Consider the following 9,199-nt stretch of genomic DNA (forward strand, 5'->3'; position numbering starts at 1 on the left):
GATGCGCAATCAAATTTTACATCCATATATATCTTTTGAAAATTAAAATTCGAAAATTTTTTCTAAAGCTTCCAGGGGACTTCGTTTTCGCACGAAAAAATTGTATGTGCCCTTATTGCATCCGGACCCACAATTTACCTATTCCATTTATCGTTGAATATTCATATTTTTGAATTAAAATTAAGCGATTTGATTCAAAATTTATGTATCTTGTTGAAAATTCGTCTGTTGAACTTTATAATTTTATGATATGATTGAAAATGCAACAGCTTTGTTAGAAAATCATTTTGATCAAACTTTTTCTTTCTCTTTAACCAAAAATCTTTCTTGGTTCAAACTTGAACACATTCCTTGAAAATACGTCTTTTTATTTTGAATGTTTTTGCCTTTTGGAGAAAATTTAATAATTTTTAACTGAAAATGTAACTTTTTTGTAAAAATTTAATCCTATTTACTGCACAATGCTACTTTTTGATGAGAATTTAATCTACCTTGCTTTGTGATTCAACTATTTTATTAAAAATATGTTGTTTTTTTTTAAATCTAACAATTTTTAATTTAATTTCAAACTATTTTATGGTGAAAATACCAACTATTGCATTTTTTGTTAAGGAATCACCTTTGTTAGAAAAATTCAATCACTTGGTTGATATTTTAACTACTTTTTTAAAAATTAATTTCTGTGGATAAAAATTAAAAAATTCTGCTGAAACATCTTTTTCTTTTTTGCTACAAAGTTATTATTTTAGCTGAGAATTTAACTTTTTGGTTCAAAATTCATTTTCTTTGGTTGAAAATTCATTTATTTGTCTGAAAATTTATGTATTTTGTTCAAAATTCGTCTTTTTGGCTTTTATTGTGTGGCTAAAACTGCAACAATTCTGTGGAATAGTAATTGTTTTTGGTCGAAAATTCACTTATTTTGTACAAAAATCGTCATTTGGCCTAAAAATGTTATATTTTAGATGATTTTTTTTTCTTTTCCATTGACTAGAGAATCTTTTTTGGTAGAAAGTTCTACTCATTTCTGGGAAATTCATTTTTCTGTTTTTAAAATTTATCACTTATGGTAAAAATTTAATTTTTTTGACGTCGAGAATGAAAATTTTTGGCAAAAATTTAATATTTTGTCGTTGAAATGTCGATTTATATATTTCTAGTAAAGAATTGATCTTTTTTCGTTCTAAATTTAATTGCTTGGTTGAAAGTTGAATTATGTTGTTTGAAATTAATTTCTGTGTTTAAAAATTTAACTAATTTTTTGAAAATTCATTTAATCCGTTTAAAAAATAATTATTAACTGAGAATACAACTATTTCTTTCTTTACTAAATAAGTATCATTTCCAGTTGAAAATTTAACTACTTGTTTAAAAATGTATGTGTTTTGTTAAAAATTCTTATTTTTGGCTTAAAAAATTTATTATGCGGTTAAAAATGCAACAATTTTATCAAAAATACTTTTTTTTGGGTTGAAAATTCACTTGTTTTGTAGAAAATTGGTTTTTTAGCTTGAAATTTCATTATTTTAGATGCATTTTTTCATTCTTACTGACTGAAAAATCTTTCTTGGTAGAAATACAAATTAGTTTTTAAAAATTTGTATTTTTGTTTTGAATATTCAGACCTTCTTACAAAAACGTAATCTTTTTTAATTAAAAATTCAACTTTTTGGTGAAAAGTTGGTCCTTTTTGGTGAAATGCAACTGTTTTTTAATCCAAATTTAAATATCTAACAGTTTAAATATCAAAGATTTCATTTTCGCTAAGAATTGACCTGTTTTTAAATTTAAATTCAATTACTTGTTTGACAGTTGAACTACTTTGTTAAAAATTAATACCCGTGGTTGAGAATTTAACTATGTCTTCAAAATTTTTGTTTTGTTAAAAATTAATTATTTTAACTGAAAATTTATCCCTTGCATTTTTGAAAAGAATTTGTCGACAATTTAACTATTTGTTGAAAAACGATAGGACTATCTTCTGCTTTATTCATTTAAGGCTTTTCTAAGCATTGGCTGGAATGAAACGGAATATAAAAATGTGCGTGTGTCTGTATTTGAGTGTGTAAAATTAAATGACACAGCACATTACCAATTTATAGAGAGGGTTGACTTCATTACACCTTGTTTCTGTTCTCTTATTTTTCCCAGTACATTCCCTCCCTTACCTCGTTTTTCAATCTTAATCTTGCTATTCTCGTTCAGCTTCTATTTCCCCATCCCCTTTCGAAATACTTTGGTACTCCTTCCTCTTTTATCATCTTCTACCATTTATTGTATTTTAATTCCTCAATCCTCCCCCATCTTTCTATTAATTGTTTTTCCATCTCCTTTTTTCCAATTATTCATAGTTTACTCCAACCCCGCCTTCTATGTTTCTAGCATTAAAAAATTCCCTCCTTTTTTCTTCCCATCTCGTTAATTCTATCGTACTTCCGCTCCTCTCTTCTAATTCCAGCAAACACTTTCTCGCTAACTCTCCTTCCTTTCCCTGTCTAAGCTTCGTCTTAAATTTCCATGCCCTCTTTCCCGTTCTAATACTTAATTTATCCCTTTGCACTTCTCCTCCCACCATATATTGTGGCGTCCTCCAGTCTACGCCAAGTGTCCACTTTATATACCTTTCTTGCAAACTCTCAATATCTTTCCTTTCTTTCCATCCCCATACCTCTGTACATTCTGCTTCTCCATTTTTTTAACCTTCTTTTTCCTACTTCCCATATCTATTTCATTACCACTGCTGTTTTTTTTATTCTTACTTTTATATGAGCTCTATGAACTCCATTCGTTTGTAAGATATATCTCAAATATTAAAACTCTTTTACTTCTTCTAACTGTAATTTCTACCCTCCCATCGCCCTTTCTTTCTTCTTTTCCCTCCTTTTCATAACATCATTATCTTTGTCTTTTCTATATTGAAATTCGGGTTTTTCTGATCTAAGTATTCTTCTGATCCTGTAATTAAGCCCGCCATCCCTTCTTCATCCTCTGCCATCAACACTATGTCGTCTGCGTATATGCCAGTTTATATATCTTTTTATTCCCTATCCTAACTCCTCCCCAACCTTTTCCCCTTAATTCTTATTTTAAGTTTGATATTAATGCATTAAATAAAAGTGGGCTCAGATTACATCCTTACCACACTCCTTTCAACAACCAGAAACTATCGCCTACTTGCTCTTCCACCGTTACCTTGATTTTTGTCTCTCTACAAATTTCCGATACTCTCTTTATTAATCCCTCTCTCGTCCCCCTTTTCACTATAGCTTTGTCTATTTCACCTTGGTTTAATGAGTCAAAAGGCAGCCTTTAATGCCACGAACATTGCTATCATTGCCCCTTTCTCCCTTTTAATACTTTTATTTACTAGATATTTCAGAATTCATATGTTGCCCATCACTCCCATTCGTTTTCTAAACCCTGTCTGATTCATTCACTCTATTTTTTTCTTAAACTTCTTTCTTCAATATCTCCGACAAAACCGTTACACACACTTTATATAGTGTTGGCATCAGCTTCACACCCCTATAACCTGTAACCTCCTCTCCTTCGCCTTTTTTCATTATTAGCATCACTACTCCTTCTTTCCATAACTGTGGCACCCCTCCCCTGCCCATACTTGATTACACATTATCCATGTCCATTCCACTAGTTCCGTCCCTCCATATTTCCATACTTCATTTGGAATCTCATCTATACCAGGTGCCTTTCCATCCTTCGTCAATCCTAACACCTTGACTATTTCTTTCCTTATTATGTCCTTTTCCTCATCTCTTTCTCGACCATATTTTCCTCCCTCTCTAAGATTTCTCTCTGCTCCTGTTAGCACATCCAAAAATTATTTTTTCCATTTTACCATTCCAATATCTTAATTTACTCTTTTTTTTTCTCTATTTACTACCTTCCATGCCTCTTCTTTCGTCCTGGGCTTCTCCATCTCTTTCTCGAGCCTTTTATTCTTTGCCTCTTGCTATCGATCACACAGCTCTCTATACTCTTTATTTTTTATCCTATATTCTTCCCCATTGCTTTTTTCTTTTCTCCACCTTCTTAATTTCTTTCTGACCTCCCTTTTTCTCTCTTTACAATCATCATCTCATCCTCTCGTAACCTCCATTTACTAACTTTATTTTCGTTTGTGTACTCTAATCACTCTAATCCTCTTTCTATTTCTCCTACCATTTTTTCCATCACCACGTGCACATTTTCCTCTCCCATTTTGATATTTCTGACCTTTTCTCTAAACTGTTTTTTTCCTTGCCTTAACCAATCCCCTTTTATAATAATAATTTTAGTAGTTTAAAACATATCTGTTTAGTTGAAAATTAGTTTTTTTATTTGTTTAAAAATTATGTATTCTGATTGATAAATTAAATAATCCATTTGGGTTCACATTTATTTTTTTTTAGCTAAAAATTCCATAATTTGTTTTAATTAAGATACTGTTTTATTTGAAAATCCATCTTTTAGGCCAAAAATTAAACTATTTTGTGGAAAATTCTTCTTTTTAGGGTTAAATATATTAAAAATTTAAGTCACTAAACAAATTGAAGAATTTACTCAATTGAAATCTTCTGAAGAACAAATAGTAATACCTTTTGCAAAGTGTTTATAATAATTTTTGTATTTTATTTCATTATTTTATAATTGCTAATTTAAAGCGTTTCTAATTCTTCAATGGTTTGGGGTGTTTTTTTTAAAGGAATGATTATGTTTTTTTTTAAACAACTTTTTGGTGAAAAGTTTCTTTTTTCGTTGTTGAACTCAACTTATTTCAAATCAAAATTTAAATATTTATTGATCAAAATATGAACCATTAGATTTCTCTGTAGGAATCGATTTAAAAAAATTCAATTAATTAATTGGTCGGAAGTTGAACAAATTTAAAAAAAATTAATTTCTCTGGCTGGAGATTCAAACATTCTGTTAAAACGCAGTTATTTAATTTTTTAAATTGGCTTCCGCTGTGATCCGTGAAAAAAGACTTATGTAACGTGAATTTACATTTCACTTTACTTCAGTTTTTTGTAAACAAAAATGAAACTGGCTGTGAATTTTGACAAAAAAACTGAAATGAGGTGAATTTTTAATATCAGCTCAAAATATCAGCTATTACATTTTTCGTTAAGAATTTATTTTTGTTGTTAAAAATACAATCACTTGGTTGAGAAAGGAATTACATTGTTAAAAATTAATTCGGTTGTTTGGTTTAAAAATGAATTGTGGATATGTCAATCTTTAAAAACATATTTTTCATATCAATTAAATGACACAGCAGATTACTGATTTACTGAAAGCGTTGATTTTTTAACACCTTGTAAAACTTTTCTTAAAAGATACTGTTAATTTGTTTACTCTTTACATATTTTGGATAATATCCACTATTTAAAAAAAATCATGCATTTTGTTAAAATTTCATTCTTTTGGGTCGAAAATTCAACTACTTGGTTGAAATTTGAATTATTTTGTTTAATTAAAAAATTATATTGTTTTGTTTATAATTTGACTTTTTTGGTTGATATATCAACCATTATATTTTTCGTTAATAATTCATCTCTTTTCTTTTTTAAAATCAATTACTCGATTCAAAGTTGAACTGCTTTGTTAAAAATTAATTTCTGTATATTGCAAAATCAATCTATTTTGTTAAAAATGAGTTTTTTCTTGTAGAAATTATTGATTCTAATTGAGAATTCAACTATATCATGTTGGGTTCATAGATTATCTTTTTTAGTTGAAAATTCTCGATTTTTATCGTTGAAAATTAGTCTTTAAGGCTAAAAATTCACCTGTTTTGTTAAAAATTCTTCTTTTTGCGTTTGTTATCATCAAGAATTTTAGCAATTAAATATATTGAAGAATTTTCTTAATTGGAAATTTCCAAAGTACAAACAGTAATACCTTTTGCAAAGTATTGATAATCATTTTTGTTTTTTATCTCATTTTTATATTATCTTTTATTTAAGGCGCTTATAATTGTTGAATGGATTTAGGTATTCTTTTAATGTGTGTTTATGATTTGTTAAAAGTCTGTAGGTGTGTAATTAAATGACACTGCACATTAGTAATTTATGGAGAGCGTTGACTTGTTGACAGCTTGAAAAACTTTGACTTAAAAACAAATTTCAATGAGAGAGGCTTGAATTTATTTTTCATATTTATTTGTTTACTTTTCTAGAAAATGTTCGGACTATGCACGAATAAAAATTCAAACCGTGTCGTGGATGTTATCCTATCTAAGGACTTTCGTTTCGTTCCGGAAGTACTTATTTTCTTGTTTCTAAAGTTTTTAATTTAACCCAGAACAAAAATTAACCTGTTTATTCTATTTACTCTTTCTATTTTTATTTTTATTTTTATTTAGTGAGAACCGGAAGTGAAAAAAGGTGAAAAACGAAGGAAAACACAATCGCTGTCACTTCATGTAGTTCTTATTAGAGCCTTATCATTAATGAAATGTACAATTGAATTATTTAGGGGTTTGTAGATTGAGTTGTATCTTAATTAATTATTGGTTAACGTTAGAATTGCTGCCAAAATTTATTAAATGAGGAATCTCGCAAATCTTTTAATTTTTGAATAATATTTCTTCAATTTGGAAGTTAACTAATATCTTTTTCTTTTCAGTCTTTTTCCGTCTAAATTTGTTGTTTATTTACAGATTTGAGTAAAGATGACCCTAATTTCGACTAAATATTAAAATCTTTTTTTTAATACTGTTTTTGACCTCATTTATTTTATAATTTATTTTCTTGACATTGTTTGTTTATTGTTCCCAGATTTATTGAAGTACACAACAAAATTAATGCGTTTTGTTTCGTTTTGGAAAAAATGATGCTTAGAAGTTTCGCAAACCCCGTGAAGCTTAAAATATATTTCGAATGAAAAAAAAACAGTGTGTGGCAGTGGTGGGGATATCGAAGAGGATTCTTCAGAGCAATATCGAATCGCCGCACAAAGGGAGACGCGAATAGGTAGAGCAGGTATAGACTATAGAGTATAGAAAGTATACTTAGAAGAGAGAGACATAGATATATCCTTATGGTCAATCAGCCGATTGTCTAGTGCGCGTGATTATTGGTTCTTGCTTTAATGAACACATTGTCAACATGTGTCTCAGGCTTTACAGTTGGTTTTTCCAAATATGTAAACTTAACTCTCAGGGGTCTTTATTCTAAAATTTTTATATTTTTATTTTTAAAGAATAGAAGAAAATTACTTGTTTAATCTCGAAATTATTATTTTAAAAACTTTCGATCTTTTCTGGCTAAACAACTTTCGTCTATTAACTTTTTTATGACTAAAACCAACATTATCCGTTTAATCTAAGAATAATAAATAAATAATTTAGTAGTTTCTTTTGGATTGACAACTGTCGTCTGTGTCGTTTGCCCAAAAATTAAATCTTTTCATTTTTAATGGTATTTACAAATAAAACAAAACATACGCATTCCCTGGTATAAATGGTCATGCACGAGGTTGCTAAAAGCAACATCTACAGGAATTCTCACAAAAATTTACCTTCGAGGCTACAAATATCAACTTCACATGTAGTTGCGATGACGCTGGTGTACCTGGTCATGCGCCAGGTTGCTAAAAGCATCTTCTACAGGAATTCTCACAAAATTTAAAGATCGATGATAAAAATATCAACTTCAAATGTAGTTGCAATGGCGCTGGTGTACGTGGTCATGCGCCAAATTCGGCAGCGCACGCGCAATGCTTTGAACATTGTCTGCTCTCTGTGTGAGACAGAAATATATGTCTGCACCCTATTTTTTTGCCAGAGGCCTCTTACGCGATTAGCAATATAGAAGAATTGCATACATGTAAATTTATGGAAATTTCAAATTGAAGTTTGAGAAATTTACAGTAAATTATCATAAATTACCCTTATTATTACCTTAAATCATGCTTCCTTTATTGGAAGTATAATATCGGCTGAAATCATGACTGTATTTCAATTAATGTCTGAAATCATCCGCTTGTTAAAAAAAATATTGTATGCGCCATACGAAAGCCTCTAGGCTTTCGTTAGAGGCTTTTGTAAGAGGCTCTAGAGGCCCTTATAAGATGTTCTAGATTCCCTCATAAAACTCTCTAGAGGCTCTCTTGGGATGCTCTGAAGGCTATCTTAAGAGGCTCTAATGGCCCTCATAAGAGACTCTATAGTTTCTCGTAGGAGGCTCTAAAAGGCCTCCTTTGGATTCCTGACACAGCGGCGGCGGCGTGGGCAGCAGCGAGATCTTCTTATAATAAAGAGAGGTAATCACTCTCAACGCTAAAATAATTCTTTATTTTGAAAATATTAATAAAAGAATTATATAATCATATATTCATATATGAAATGAAATTCAAGAAATTCAAGTAGAGAATGTTAATTTTAGATTCCAATTTAAACTTGTTTGAAGTCCACTAAATTAAACAGTAATACAGTTATACATTTGAATCAAATTTTTAAAAAAACATTGAATGTTTTTCGAGTGGTTTCTTTTGCCATTAACAAATTTTTGGAACAGCGTTCCAAAGAACTATTATACTTTTAAAAAGCTGAAATGATTATTTTTTCAAATACGCAAGATACTAAAAACGTTTTTTGAAAGTGCCTATTATATCGTTTTCGACATTAGATTCAAGCATTCAAAAGAAATCGATACCATGCCTTTATAGAGAAATTAAAAATATTTCTATTCAAAATCTTTACAATGCAGAATGTTCCTATTATATAAATTGTAAATACCCGATTATGTATAAAAAATATATAATTTTTTATATAGTCCCTATACATAATACATTATGCATTATATATATATATATAATTAAAAATTTGTCATAAGGACAACCGCAGGATTTCGCCGGGAGCGAGTGCTAATCTGAAAAATTGCACCCGCTTCCAGCGAAATCGCGGTAAAATTTCAGCCATAACCACGTCTCACAACCGTGAGATAGGTGGTTACAGTCTGTAAAGGAATCAATACGACGATCCAGCAAAAGCCTCGTGGACCCTAAGAACACGGAGCGACCCAAGGACAACCGCCTTCTGCATTTTTCCCGCAAGTGTTCTAGCATATTGTTGACACGCTTTTTAGGCTATTAACAAGTGAAAGCTTGGCACCTCCGAGAGCGCCGATGATAAGGACGATCAGTTTAACAGAATATTCCGGGTACAATCGTTGCAACTCCCTTATAAGGTCTCGAT

The sequence above is a fragment of the Belonocnema kinseyi genome, chromosome 10 (genome assembly GCF_010883055.1).
Source record: "Belonocnema kinseyi isolate 2016_QV_RU_SX_M_011 chromosome 10, B_treatae_v1, whole genome shotgun sequence".
Lineage (NCBI taxonomy): Eukaryota > Metazoa > Arthropoda > Insecta > Hymenoptera > Cynipidae > Belonocnema > Belonocnema kinseyi.